General features: G+C 48.3%; 2 protein-coding genes across 3 annotated transcripts in view; one reads left to right on the top strand and one right to left on the bottom strand.

Annotated features, from left to right (window-relative positions):
- Positions 1 to 7,104, bottom strand: part of WDR81 (WD repeat domain 81) — a 142,085-nt gene extending 134,981 nt beyond the window's left edge. Inside the window, exon 1 of the mRNA XM_085649069.1 lies at positions 6,926 to 7,104. The gene's annotated coding sequence lies outside the window, so the exon portion shown is untranslated. The remainder of the gene's footprint in view (positions 1 to 6,925) is intronic.
- A 61-nt stretch (positions 7,105 to 7,165) lies between these two features.
- The window catches only part of CRPPA (CDP-L-ribitol pyrophosphorylase A), an 84,003-nt gene continuing 75,856 nt past the window's right edge, over positions 7,166 to 15,312 (top strand). Inside the window, exon 1 of one of the 2 annotated variants that reach the window (XM_085649071.1) lies at positions 7,166 to 7,420. The gene's annotated coding sequence lies outside the window, so the exon portion shown is untranslated. The remainder of the gene's footprint in view (positions 7,421 to 15,312) is intronic. The other variant, XM_085649070.1, reaches the window with a different exon arrangement.

Genomic DNA, 15,312 nt, shown 5'->3' with positions numbered 1-15,312 from the left:
ACACTACCCCTCCCTACGCTAACGGCTATCGATAAGATGCTTCAAAAAACCATTGGGGTAGTGGTAACTGCAATTGAAAACACAGAGCGAAGGCTGTCAATTACTCCCGCTGCCCCCTCGGTAGAGCAAGCAAGGGAACTATTCAGCAATTGTAACAAACCCTCCTGACGTAAGCTCGTTTCTTACGTCGTCATTTGCTGATTTACCCTGTGCCCAGGTCCCTACAGAAGCAAAAGCTAGCAATTCATCCCTATGTTCACCCCCATCTCCCCCAAGCACCATCATAATAAATAAACCGGGCCCTAGAGGAAAGAAAAGGAGACCAAATAAAAATATAGGGCCTAAGCACGATTCTGTACTAGCTACTACCCTTCCCCAGCAAATGTGGGAGCTCCGCTGCGGATTACTAGCTTAGTAGCTGACTTTCAGTCTCTCTTGGATCAGACTATTGGCAAACACATCAAATCCCTGGCATCTAGAATCGATAGATTAGTCTCTACTCTTAATAATATGGGTCTGGGGAAAGCACCCCTAGCGGTCCCACATGGGAAGTCTGCCTCTAGTGAGGCTGGCGGTATGGTTTCTCAAGTTAGGACTGCCTTAGTAGTTGATAGTTTTACTAGGAGCCAAGGAACACGATTGGCCCCCACCAACAATGAGCTAGCTTTGGAAATTGCTAGCCCCCCTCTATGTATAAATTCAGTTGCTGATGGCCCCCAGGTAATTGGGAACTCTGCCCCGGTTTCTCCTAAAGCAAAAGTCACTCCCAGTGATGAGAAAACCGGATGCGAAAGATACAGATTGGTAAGGGGGTCTTCCGATGTTTTGGTCTCAATAAATATAAAGCCATCATCTTCTATAGCTACCTCACCGGAGTTGCAAACCATTAATCTTCCCCCAGAATCTTTGCCGTATGTTGTAGTATTAACGGGGGTACCACTTCTAAGCCAGGGAAAAAAAATTAAGGTCATACCGACTTAAAAAATAAGTGCATCCAGTGGCTTAATGTAAACAGACCTCTCCCCTCTCATATTTCTGGGGAAATACTCTTTGTAAGACGAATAGACTAGATTGGGAAGGGACCCAAAACTATTACAGGGAATTGTGTAGTAATACATTTTAGGGATATCGCTGCCGTTGATTACATCTGTAGTATGTCTCCCTCTAGATTAAATACTCAAATCCTCCCCCTCCACCTGTCTTATTTTTATCCTATGCCCCATCTGAGACCAGCTCACTGTAAAAGTGCTAATTATGATGAGGGCCAAAATGGCCGTCCACCTAGAGTGCAACAGGGGCAAACAAGCTGGGAGGACTTTTATGTTTATACTCCCCCCTTGTCATCCCTTGCGCATAGAAATAGGTTTAGTGTACTGAATCAGGTAGATTGACGCTCACTCGACAAGGAATTAGTTCTGAACAACACTAGTGAAACATCCACCCCTTTAATTGTATTGGAGGGAAATATCAAAACCCTTACCTCAGTAGAAGGTACACTATTCAATTCCTTGAATTGGGTGGGAAGGAGTGAATTGGGGGATGCAAAGCAACTGCGGGGAGTCTCCATTGTAGGGGGGGGAAGTTCCTAGTATAGATAAAACGGAAAGGAAAGTTCAGTCAGAGACTCTTACCTGCGATGGCTCTTCCACTATGGCAACAGGGATTCCAAAAGACACTGGTAAGGTAGATGATGGAACTATAAAAATTATTTCGTGGAATGTAGCGGGGTTAAAAAACAAATTACTTATTCCTGACTGGGGCACCTTCATGGCAGCACACAATATCTGCCTGATTCAGGAAACATGGGCTTTAGAGGAGAGTGCTAGCCCAGGTTACGCAACTTTTCACATCTTGGCAGTAACTAGTGGCAGAGGTCGCCCATCTGGTGGCCTATCAATTTGAATAGGCACCCACTTGAGCGTTCAAGCTACCCAAATACCAACTGACTCCCCTGATGTTCAATGTGTGTTATTGACACCCCTGAACTCACCAAAAATAGCCATAATAAATATTTACTCTAGGCCAGTTAGGAGCGGGCAGGAGTCAGACACGATCAAAGCACTAGATCTCTTTATTCAGACACTTGAACCCTCAGTCACAATAATTGTTGGTGGGGACTTTAATTGTCAATTCGAGCCCTTGGTTAACCCTGATTTGGATGAGCAGGATGATGAAGACCTGCTCTGGTGTATCCCGGAACCAAAGATCCCTCCTGTCAAGGCATGGACCCGGTTGGTCCTTCAAATAAAGTCACTCTCACTTGCAACGTCTCTGTGGGCGTGTAATGGGAGACTGGACCCTGACCGTCCGGGATTTCCCACATTTAACAGGGTAGAACAAACTTCCATCATTGATTACATCATGATGGAAGTAAGACACTGGGATAGGTTGTTGGAATTCAGAGTGCAACCGAGATATGATAGTGACCACAACGCCCTTGTCCTAACATTGAAGCCGGGGAGCTTTGGGCTGACTAACCCTGAAGCTGGTCTTACCAGCATGATCATGCCCCTTATGGTTTCGAACAATCGACGTAGGGTCAAATGGCCTCATTTTCAGGATTCCCCGTCTAGGCTGGGTGAATTATACCAGCTTGCTATACCATGGATAGCTGAGATGGCCGACTTGTCCTCAAACGGTCATGCCGTAAAAATTCATAGGCAGTTGGCCAGTGCGTTGGGGGATGTTCTTTGCCCACTTAGTAGGTCTAGACGAGGTGGGGCTAAGATACACCCATGGTATAATGCTACCTGTAGGAATGCCAAGAAGGATCTCCTTACTGCAATTAAACTTAAGGACAGTTTAGAAATTAGGTCATCCCGTTTGTTCTATAAAAAGGCAATCGAGGGAGCCAAGGGGGACTGGGAGGAAACAAGGTGGGAAGAGCTGAGAAGTGCGCTCCTGACTAAGGACGCAAAGACATTTTGGGCTATTGTTAATACAGGCTCCAAGGGAGCCGGGCAAGCTAACTTCCCAAACATTGCACCCTCAGTGTGGGAAGCACATTTAGGGGCACTATACCCATGTTTGGAGTATGATGACACTTCGTCTAGGCCCTAAGCTCGCCCCAGGGCTCCAACAGGAGGGAGCCGCGACACTTGCCCGGCCCCCCGTCATGAGTATCGACTGGCGGGGGCCTCGGGTGGAGGGTCGGGACCGAGCTTGTACCCTTCTGACTCCCCAAAGAGCATCACCTTGAAGGAGGTAGAATCTGCCATAGCTAGGTTGCTCCCAAACAAGGCTCCCGGCCTCGACAAATTGCCAGGGGACCTGTTCCGATCCCAGCCAAAAATATGGGCGCCATACCTTGTTATCTTGTTCAATGCGATTCTTATGGGGTCTGATCCACCGGATACCTGGCTGGGGGCTGAGATTGTCCCCCATTTACAAGAAGGGATGCCCACTTACCCCCTCAAATTACAGGCCCATTCGCCTGTTAGACACAACACAAAAACTAATGGGTAGAATCATATTGGACAGGATACAAGCTTGGATGGAGGAATGGGAAATATTGTCTACCCCCCAGGCTGGATTTAGATCCAGTATCTCAACCTTGGACCAAATCTTTCGGCTCCAGGTCCTTTTCTGGAAAACCACAAGGGTTGAGGGTGGCAGCCTCTACCTTGTTTTTGTGGACCTGCGGGCTGCTTTTGACCTATTCCCTAGGGAAAAATTGTGGGAGGTATTGGCTGACCTGGGCCTTCCGCCATACCTGCTTAATATCCTGACCCGTTTGCATGTTGGAAATTATGCACGGGTCAGGTGCGGGAGACACAGGGATCTCTCGGACCGCTTCCCTGTTTCCAGGGGTGTCCGGCAGGGGTGCGTTTTAGCCCCTACCCTTTTTAGCTTATTTATCAATGGCCTTGTCGACACCTTAAATGATGTAAAGGATAATGATGCTCCCTGGTTGACGACCGGTCGGGTGCCCGCATTAATGTTCGCGGATGACACTCTGTTGCTATCCCGAACTCTTCGGGCATCCAGCGCGTCCTGGACGGTTTCGTGTGCTTTTGTGCCTCGAGGGGATTGGAGATCAATTTGGATAAAACCAAGTTTATGATCTTTAATCCCCCGAGGCGTACGTGCCCGAACCCTCTTCTGAATGGTGTTCCGTTGGAACGAGTCAAAACCTTCGTCTATCTTGGGATCACTTTGTGGAGGATTTTGGCTGGGGCCATCAGATTACCAGATCCGCCCTTAGACTTTCACAAATAGCAGGGGGTATTGGTAAACTTCAGAGAGCATCGATCCCCAAACCGGTTGCGCCCGCCCTTAAGATCTATGGCCTCCAAGCTCGGACCGCATCCATCTATGGCGCCGAACTTTGGGGCCATAAGAACGTATTTAGCCTTCTGAGGGTGGAACAGGCCTTTATGAGGAATTTGGCGGGCCTACCGAAAAGTACACCCCTCATCCCCTTGCAAATGGACTTGGGTCTGGAGTCTATTGAGAAATTGGCAGCTGTGCGACCCTTGCTCTATTGGAGGAGGCTCTGGTCAGTACCTGAGCTGGTATCCTATAGAGCTGAATTTCGGGAGGTCTGGGAACAGATAAAAAACTAAAATATTCCATGGCTTTCCCATATTAAGGCTCTTTCTTTCAAAATAGGCTTGCCTCAGTTATGGGGGACCCCTGAGTTGAGTTGCCCGAGAATATCTAGGGCCCAGTTGTTAAATCTGGTGAGGCAGCAAAATCTAAGTGCACTACAATGGTCAACATCCTATGGTAGGCTCTCTATTGAGTTCCTCTCAGTCAAATCTGAAATGGGGTGGGAGGAATTCTTTGATGTAGTCGAACCCCCTCTTGCGAGGAAACTATATGCTCAATTAAGGTATGGCTCCCTACCTATTAGGTCATTTACTACGAAATGGGCAAAAACTGAAAATGAAACTTGCCCGGCATGTAATTACATTAGAGAAGATGTCATTCATGTTTTATTTTTCTGTCCAGCATATAGATATCCCAATATGCAGAAACCTGGGTTTTAGACATTGTGTGCAGGCATGTAGAGTTCTTAAATATGATACCTCGCCCCCTATTGTATTTGCTGTCTCTCGTTTCCTTTATGGTATGTGGCGCCGTAGGATAAGTTTTAAACCAATCTAAACTACCGAAATACGTCTGATAACTCACCGTTTAATTCTTTTTTTTTAATAAGTGAAAAACCTATATTTATTATTTTATTTGATGTGCTATGTATGTATTCTATTTGCACTTTTATGGTCTTCTGACCGAAATAAAGTTATCATACGAAAATGCTATACTGGTTGCCCATCTCCAAAATCATCCTTTTAAAGACCATGTGTACTAAATTAAAAGCTAACCAGATTTGTAAGGCCCGTCTATTTACGGCACAACTGTATTCATTATTCTTCTCCTTGGCAGCTGAGATCCAGAAACAGCAGCCTGTTCTTGTATTGTTGCGTTCAGCTGGGAGGGCAAGCGTTCTCAGTTTTAGCCACCCAACATTAGAATATTGCCCCCTACTAGTCTGAGATCTTCAGGTCAGTTAATGACATTAAGAAAACTCCTGAAGACGCTGCTCCTCACAAGCCAGTGGCCACCTCTCCTCTAGTCTTTAGCCTCTCTGTAAGATTCAGTTGGGTTTAGTGCCAGGGCATCTTTTAGCTATTTCTGTACTATATACAATATTAAATCAAACCAATGTTAACTGCAAGTTTGCTACTTATATATTTATGGAGGGTGCTAAAACTATACTCCACTACGTTGGTGAAAACGTTGTATTTCACACCAATTTGTACCATTGCAACGTATTACCATTGTTGTCCTGTAAGAAATCTGCTCTGTTCATGGCACTACTTCAACTCTGCTACCTTTGCTCAAAAATTCCAAATCTCCCGAGATTCACACATTCCCTGGACCAGTCACTAATCCAATACTTTTAATTTGGCTTTTTTATGCTCTCTTAACTCAGTGCTTGTATTGTTCTTTTATGTTCCTCTTTGTGCGAGTAACGTGATGTACATTAACTATTGCACGTTGTTATCTATCCCCATTATTATTGCACCCTTCAACCATATTGCAATCCTGTCATTGTAAATCATGACCATCGTTGTACTGTAATACACTAATACACTACCGGTCATTTCATGGTGGACTTCCTACCTGATGACTTTCTACTTGATGCCCTCTTACACCTTTCGTCTGTACCGCGCTCTGAACCCGATTGGGTCAAGTTCACACTTAACAGAACAACAAATAAAAATAATGTAGTACATAAATAAACATGCACATCCCTCGCCTTCATCTACAACGTGCAAACTCCACCTTCTGCTCACCCCAAGCTTGTCCACACCTTCCTCTAATCATGAGCACGCATTTGCCTCTCTGCAGCTCCCTCTGCTGCCCTTCAAGCTCCACGATTCCTCCTCCACCCTACACCACCCCTGGCCTGCAGTCTGCATCCTCGGCCCCCATGACTATAGTCTCCATACTCTAACCAAGCCTCATCTGCACACTCGGTCTACTACTTCCACCTGCAGACTTTCTTTTCTAGCCCTCCAGCCTGCACTGCACACTGCCTCGTCTACGCTTGCAGTCTCTCTGCACTACCCCTCTATACTCCACCCTCTCCCGCTCAGCCTGTAGGCTTCATCCTCTAACACACCACCCTGTAGATTACCCAAGCCTGCAGACTTTCATCTCTAACTCCATCATTTGCCGCTGCTGTCCCCAGTCTGCCAACTCCCTCCACCCCCCATTAAGCTGCAGACCCCCTCCTCTGCCCCAGCCCAGCAAACTCACTCACGCACCCCCTCCAGCAGCCTCGTCTGACAGCACACACCCCTGACCCGTAATCTCCCACCCTGCCCCTTGTCTGGGGGCTCCATTGCCCTGCTCGCACTCTTCTGCAAGTGAAGTCTCGAAAATCAATCAGAAGCTTTCCGAATGTCAGTCTCACCTCCTTCCTCCTCCCGACCGAAGATGTTAAACAATCAAGACTGCCTGTCTTCTGTTCTCGACTTTATCCAACTTAAAATAAGTGAGCACTGATGCAAGTAACCGGAAAGCCAGTGATATAGCGGCTGACAGGCTGAGGAACATTGTTGGGAGGTTCCTAATACCAGTACTTCCCTATAAATCACGCGACTGGTTAGAAAAAACGTCCCTCCCCGGAAAAGCAGCCCCGCCTGTCCAGAAGAAAGTGCCTCTGCTGAGGCACTGGACAAGACTGCCCCGGAAGTGATCAGCCAGCCGCACGTGTGCCGGGCGCTTTATGCTCTGTGTGTCTGTCTGCACCGTATGAGAGACGCAGCTGACTGTGGTGAAGGGGGAACCTAGACCCACTGATCCCAGCGTTGTCTAGATCCTACTACTGGCGGGGGAAAGTTCACCTGCTAGAAGAAAGCGAGATCTGCAGTGTCATAGCTGTCTGAGCCGCTAGAAGAAGGTGCAGGTGAGTGGGGGAGGCTGAGAGTGGGTTGGGGATGGGTGCAGGCTGTGGGCTTCCAGGAGGCGCCAGAGACCATGCCGTGGAGCACAGGGCGATATAGTAAAGGAAACAGGAGCGTAGCTGATGTCATTAAAAACACGTAAACTAAAAATCTGTTCTTAGCATAGTGTGCCGCCCCACTGGTACTTTGTTGCTTCTGTCATTGTATCCAGATATATAATACAACAAGTAACATTATACATACAACAAGCCAGGGCTATTGGCTTTGTCAGTGGTTGTTAGTTGCATAAGTTAAATATGTAACAACCACGGCTTCGTTGTATAGAATATTGAAAATGGTTCCGTTCTGAAATGATGAGGCTGAAAGAACTATAACGAGTCTCTTTGAAGTTACCTCCCAGGCAGTGATGGGTGGTCCTGCTGCAGAGGTACGATTTTTCCCCACCCTGAGGGTGAGAGCAGAAATGGAGAGCCCAATAGGGACCCATCTCAGCACCTGCTCTTTAGTACTGCCGGTCCTGAGCACCGGCAGGACCCGGCACACTTAAAAGCCGTGCAGCAGCCTTAGGGCAATCGTGAGGCATTGGATGCCTACCATGTGTTGTTGGCACAGGACATGGACAACATATGCCTCTTTACAGCAGCTTCTGGACTACGAGAAGGCTCCTCAGTAAATTTGTAAGGTCCATCAGGGACAGCATACCATCATGGGTCCAGTTGTAGCATAGATTGCTAGAAGGCAACGCAGTGACAGCGTGGCAAAGATGATGTTGACATTGGCATCTTATTCAGACAGCATCTTATTCACAGGCTGATGTTAGCATCTTATTGGCTGGGCATGTTACTCTCAGTCAGCATTTATACGAATCACATCCCATTAACTAAATATGAAATATTCCATACTGCTGCGTTGCATCAGATTTTGCATTTTCATACTATGAGCAGTTGGTGTATAAGGCTCACCAGGATTTATCATGAGTGAAGCAACTTTTCCACCAAAGCATGGGCTAACTGTGCTACTCTTAATATCTTAATAAATGCAGCACTTCTCAACACAACCTGTATGTAAATTATTTGAGCTGAGCAAAATTTGTCGGAATCGTTGACCCCAAAAGGTGTCACTCAGTTCAAGGCATTCCTATGCAACTATGTCTGAATAACTAATCATGCTTGTCCTATAGGAAAATCACATTGGATCACAAGTATTTATGAAATTTTGAACATGCCACATCTCCCTAAACGGTCCATCTAGATTTAGCCTGAGCGAAGCAAATTTCCACTAAAACATGTGCCAACTCTGCCTCCCTCCAGCCAAGGCCAGCACTCTCCCCAGCAGCGCCGCCTCTACACCTCGTTGCTCCAGCCTCTGAGCCTCCTCTGCGCAGGGTTCGGGCCTACACTCCGCCCGCAGTCCCACCGTTTCTTTTCCCGCCGCCGCCCCCACAGTGCCTCCCGTATCCCCGAACTGCACATCTGACTGAGTGACTGTTTTTGCCCCCTGTTATTGGTGTGACTGTAATTTAGCTGTTATTGGTGTGATTGTATTTTAGCTGCCCCCTGTTCATTTCTGTACCCACCCTTCCGTGAGTGCCTGCGTGTTGCTTGTTGCGTGTTTTACCTGCTGCTGCTGCACCGCGGCCCTGCCCACCGATCAAGCCTGCTCCCGCCCCCTACCTCTGCTCCCGCCCCCTCCCCTTCTTATGGCGACCGCTGCGGGGGGTGGGGGGGCGTGTGAGACCTAGACTCCGGTCCAGGCCAGCACTCTCCACAGCAGCACCGCCTCTACACCTCGTCGCTCCAGCCTCTGAGCCTCCTCTGAGCAGGGTTCGGGCCTGCACTCCGCCCGCAGTCCCTCCGTTTCTTATTCCACAGCCCGCGCCTCCCGTATCCCCGCACTGCACATCTGACTGAGTGACTATTTTTGCCCCCTGTTATTGGTGTGAATGTAATTTAGCTGTTATTGGTGTGACTGTATTTTAGCTGCCCCCTGTTCATTTCTGTACTCGTCCTGCCGTGAGTGCCTGCGTGTTGTTTTTCCCACCGCTGCTGCCCCGCGGCCCCGCCCACCGATCAAGTCCGCTCCTGCCCCCTGCTCCCGTCCCCTCCCCTTCTTATGGCGAGCGCTGTGGACGCGCTGCTGGCGCACATAAGGCAAGCCCATCTGCCCCTGTCCGCGCCTGGACTGCATCCAGCATAAGACCCCCTGGCCCCCGAGAGCGCTACAACACCCGACGCGCTATGATGCCACGACCCTCCACGCGCGCAACACCGGCCGATCCTCCACCTGCTTCCAGGCCACCCCGAAACTCACCCACGGACCCTTCACCTGCCGAAACTGCGGCTGCACCAGCCAGTGCACACCTGCACGTCCTGCCCACCCCAATGTTGCTGGCCACAACCACCTCAGCTGTGTAGTACTCAAAACCCGCTCAGTCCACAAGCACGCCGTCGAACTCTGGGACCTGCTCGACTCTTCCGCTCCGGATGTCACCTTCCTGACAGAGACCTGGATGAACACCTCCTCGGCACCAGACATAGCCATAGCCATCCCGGACAGCTACAAGATCACCCGCAAGGATCGAAACAACAACAAACCAGGAGGAGGAATCGCCATCGTCCACAGGAACACCATCAGCATTTCGACCAACACCGAAGACTCCCTCAGCACGGCCGAACACCTACACTTCCAGATCCACATCGATCACACCACCACCCTCAGAGGCACACTCGTCAACAGACCTCCGGGACCCAGACCACAGTTCAGCGAATCCATCGCCGACCTCATCAGCATGCACGCCCTCGCCTCCACAGACTACATCCTCCTCGAAGACCTGAACTTCCACCTTGAACGCCAACGAAAGCAACTCCACAACGCTGATCGCCTACCTCGGACTCAAACAACTCGTCACAAATCCCACCCACTCCGCCGGTCACAGGCTCGACCCCATCTTCTTCGCCAGCGACCACGTTACCTTTAGCCACACCACCGAACTCCACTGGACCCACCACCACTGCATCCACTTCTCCTTCGATAAACACAGCGCACACAACCAACCGCAACGTATCCCACACCACAGCTGGAAAAAAGTCACCGAAGACCAGCTCACCACCACACTCGCCCGAGACCCTCCACCCGAGCCCTCCGATACCAACGCAGCAGCCAACAACTTCAGACAAAGGATCGACAACTGTGCCAACACCCTCGCCCCGATAAGGAAACCCTCCAACAGGCGCACCAACTCGAGAGCCACCTGGTTCAACGCCGACCTCCAAAACTCCAAGCACACCTGCAGAAGACTCGAGAAACATTGGCGTAATGACCAGGCACCAGACAACCACGCAGCCCTCATAAACGCCAGACGCAAACACCACCAACTCATCTGATCCACCAAAAGAACCTCCTTCAAAGAACGCATTGACAACAACGCACACAATAGCAAAGAGCTCTTCAACAGCTGAAAGAACTCACCACCCCCAGCTCCTGCTCCAACGACATACCGCCATCACAAAAACTCTGCGACTCCCTGGCTACCGTCTTCCTCCGCAAGATCGCAGACATCCACAACAGCTTCGACACCCAGACACCGACGACAGACGCCATCACCCCCGACTCTGCCCCCACCAAGCTCATTGACCCTCTACTCCCCTGGCACAACGTCAACAATGAAGACACCATCAAAATCATGAACACCATCCACTCCGGCTCACCCTCCGACCCCTGCCCCCACCACATTTTCAACAAAGCAAGCTCCATTATCGCACCCCAACTCAGGAAGATCATCAACAACTCCTTCAAGACCGCCACCTTCCCAGAAAGCTGGAAACACACCGAGATTAACTTCCTTCTCAAAAAACCCAAGGCGGACCCAAAGGACCTCAAGAACCTCCGACCCATCTCCCTGCTTCCATTCCCGGCGAAGGTCATTGAGAAGACCGCCAACAGACAACTGACCCACTTCCTGGAGGAGAACAATGTCCTGGACTCCTCCCAATCCGGCTTCCGCAGCAATCGCAGCACCGAAACCGCCCTCATCGCTGCCACTGACGACATCAGAACCAAACTGGACAACGGCAAAACTGTGGCCCTCATCCTCCTGGACCTCTCGGCCGCCTTCGACACCGTCTGCCATAACACCATGCGCACACGCCTCCATGACGCGGGGATCTGAGACAAAGCCCTGGACTGGACCACCTCCTTCCTCACGGGCAGAATGCAGAGAGTTAGCCTCCCCCCCCCCACCCCCCCAACCCTCCCTTCAGGTCTGCAGCCACCACAATCACCTGCGGCGTACCCCAAGGTTCATCCCTCAGCCCGACCCTTTTTAACCTCTACATGGCACCGCTCGATAACATCGTCTGAGCACACCACCTCAACATTGTCTCATACGCTGACGACACCCAGCTGATCCTCTCCCTCACCAAGGACCCTGCCACCGCCAAATCCAACCTCCACGAGGGAATGAAGGCCACCGCAGAGTGGATGAAGACGAGCTGGCTGTAACTGAACTCTGATAAGACGGAGGTCCTCATCCTCGGCTCCACCCCCACCACATGTGACGACTCCTGGTGGCCGGCTACTTTGGGTGCCGCCCCGACACCTACCAACTTTGCACGCAACCTGCAGGGGTGTGGAATTTAATAAAATATAAAATATCTACCTGTCCATGGGGCAGGTTGCTTCATAAATATACTTGTCCTGTAACAAAATCCACTTGCCCCTTTGGTGCCATGTAGTGCATCGACAAATTATGGCAGAAATCTCATTATAAAAAAGAGCTCTGATATAGCCTCTATGAATATGCCAGGGCTCATACCATAGTAGTATTTGAATACTTGCAATACCCTAATGTTGCCATATTTCCGCAGATCTGCATACTGGGGCTGAAGGTAGTGGTAAGCAATAGTACCAGGGTTCGAATGCCCTTTTGAGTCTGTGCAAACCTACCAACGTGCATGTTTTAAGGGTTTTCAACAACTCTTCTTTAATCTTTTCCCATACAGAGAAATGTTGGAAATGTACTCCTGACAATGGCAGATGTAAACCTTCTTCCAGAGTTGGGGGGAAAAAAGTGGTTGAAGGGAAAGTGATCTTGCAAACACTCCAGATTTTCGCATTAGCAAATCTACACATTCAGATTTGCTCATGCTAAAATGTAGTTCATAAATATTATCTAGGAGTACTATTTCTTTTCCTACTTTTGGGAATTCACGAAAGCCGTGCAGCTGCACTTAATGCAAGGACATATACCATGGGTGCCCTTTTAAGACTTTCTTTAATATTTGTGCCCCTAATTTGGTCTGGCGTTGACCATAACCTTTTGTGTTTATTGAAATTCTGTCTCTCTGTATCGACTGGCTTCACTATGAGAGACAGCATTCTGCTCTTTCACAAGGAGCATATCTGCACACAAAGTTGTTTTGTTCAGTACCAGTAACTACTGTGGCAGTGTGTGCTTTTTTGGACCAAAAACAATTTTTGCTTTTGCCAATGTTTGTTATAATGGTGAGGACCCAGCACCTCCAACACCAATAAGGTTTTACAAAAACCATGCCAAATCAAGTCACACATTGACAAAACTAAAAAGCTGATCACCAATTTCAGACTACTGGCTTTGCCAATGCTTGTATGTTTGTTTCCCATATTCCTATTGAAATTGGTTACACTGATTGACCATTATGAATATTTTTGGGAAATACTACCATGCATCAACACGTTACTAAATGATGCTGCATAGAAATGGTACCTAAAATTTTACAGTAGTTTAGCTAAATGTTTTTTCCCCGCTTTCATGTTTTTTAGGAACATTTTATTTTGAAAGCAAGTCATCATCAATCTTGCTTCAAGCTTCTGCAAATATTTGCATCAAATCAGAGAGCATTCTGGGAGCATTATACATAGCCTTATATTGCTAAACTTTGAAAACGTGTGTACACGTTTGTATACTGGAATCACTGTCAGTGCAGTCGGAGCTTACAACATTTACTTAGAGTGCCCACCCTAATAATAAAGGCTTTCAATTAATGAACCATAAATACAAGTTTGGACGGCATTAACATATGGCCAAAAATAATACCTTAACTGCAGACAATGCTCTTCCCTGATCTATAATGTGGTACTGCAAATTGGCAACCAAAGGGTTTGTGCTGCAGGGGGTTGGAATTACTTGTCCCAAGGACAAAATACATCAAGGACAAAATACACATGAAAACTTGTTGCCCTTGACCCCAAACAATATGTCCTGGGCGTCGGGCTATAGGAATTCCACATCCCTGCAACTTGGGAGTCATCCTGGACTCAATGCTCTCTATGACCCAGCAAGTCAACACGGTCTCCTCCTCCTGCTTCAACACCCCACGCATGCTCCGCAAGATCTACAGATGGATTCCCACCGAAACCAGAACTGTCACCCAAGCACTCGTCAGCAGCTGGCTGGACTACGGCAACGCCTTCTACGCAGGAACCACAACCACACTCCAGAAGAGACTCCAACGCATACAAAACGCCTCCACAAGCCTCATCCTTGGACTCCCTCGCCACTGCCACATCACCACCCACCTGAGAGACCTGCACTGGCTCCTGATCAACAAGAGGACCACCTTTAAGCTCCTCACCCATGCTCACAAAGCGCTCCACAACACCAGACCAGCATACCTCAACGAACGACTGACCTTCTACACCCCGAACCGCCAGCCCTGCTCCGCCGACCTCTCACTCGCCACCGTCCCACGCATCCGCCGAACGACCACCGACGGAAGATCATTCTCCCACCTCGCCGCCAAAACATGGAACACCCTCCCCATCCACCTGCGTCAGACCCAGGACCTGCTGACCTTCAGGAGACGTCTCAAGACCTGGCTGTTCGACCTGTAGCTGCTCCCCCCTTCCCTCAGCACCTTGAGACCCTCACGGGTGAGTAGCGTGCTTTACAAATGATTGATTGATTGATTCCTATGGAATTATAGAAAATAATTAGCCATTCTTTCTCTCATGTAAATGAACTTGATTAACAAATATTTATATTGATGTTAACAAATGGAGCACCTGTTGTCTGAGCCAAGCAACTTTTGGCGCCAAATGGGTGACTCTTACTTCAGTGCCTTCCTATGCAGTGATGTCAGAATAAATAACCGGCTACTTTATGAATGGGAGCATCTTTAATACACCAGACACCTAGAACCCTACTAAGGCCAATTACCAAAGTTATGTATTCATCCAAGTTTTTTGATAATTATGTCAATATATGTTGATTCACCCAAAACCAAGAATGCGGACAAACACAAAATTAGATGACTTCTGTTCTTAAAATGTGATTTAGTTATGATGGCTTGTTCACATTGTATTAAAAATCCTCCATGGTGGGTTGATTATGGGTTCAGCCAACATGTTTCGCCCCATGAGGGCTTTCAGGCCTGGGGCTTTTTCAAGGCTTGTGGGGATTATATGTCGATTTAGTCTTGGAGTGGCAAGACTATTAATACTATTAATAATATTATTATTATTATTATTATAAGAGGAACTGTGGACATAAATAATTACTTGGAATTGACCTCGGTTTTGGATTACCTGCCACAAAGTAATAGCTGTGTTACATCGATGTCTGTGGTAATTTAAGCGAGAATGGCTGTAGTGTTGAAAATCAGTCTGGGACGGTTGAAGTGTATTGTAATCTGGAGTATGTAGTATGCTATTTATAATCCCTAAAAGCCTTAGAAAAAGTCCCAGATCTGCACACCAAGTCTCTTTGAACATGATTACTCTTTGTAGTCCTTGTTGAAGAAATCTAGGCATTGGCCCCATTGTTTTGTGAAGTTGTTTACCTCCACTTTGGCCCTTTTGGAAACCTTTTCCGACCCTAAGAGCCACCACAGCCTCTCAATCCACTTGAGTTCCAAAG

This window comes from Triturus cristatus, chromosome 3_2 (genome assembly GCF_964204655.1).
Source record: "Triturus cristatus chromosome 3_2, aTriCri1.1, whole genome shotgun sequence".
Classification (NCBI taxonomy): Eukaryota; Metazoa; Chordata; class Amphibia; order Caudata; family Salamandridae; genus Triturus; species Triturus cristatus.
Note: the sequence above shows the minus strand (reverse complement) of the source record. Positions and strands in the feature narration are given on the sequence as shown.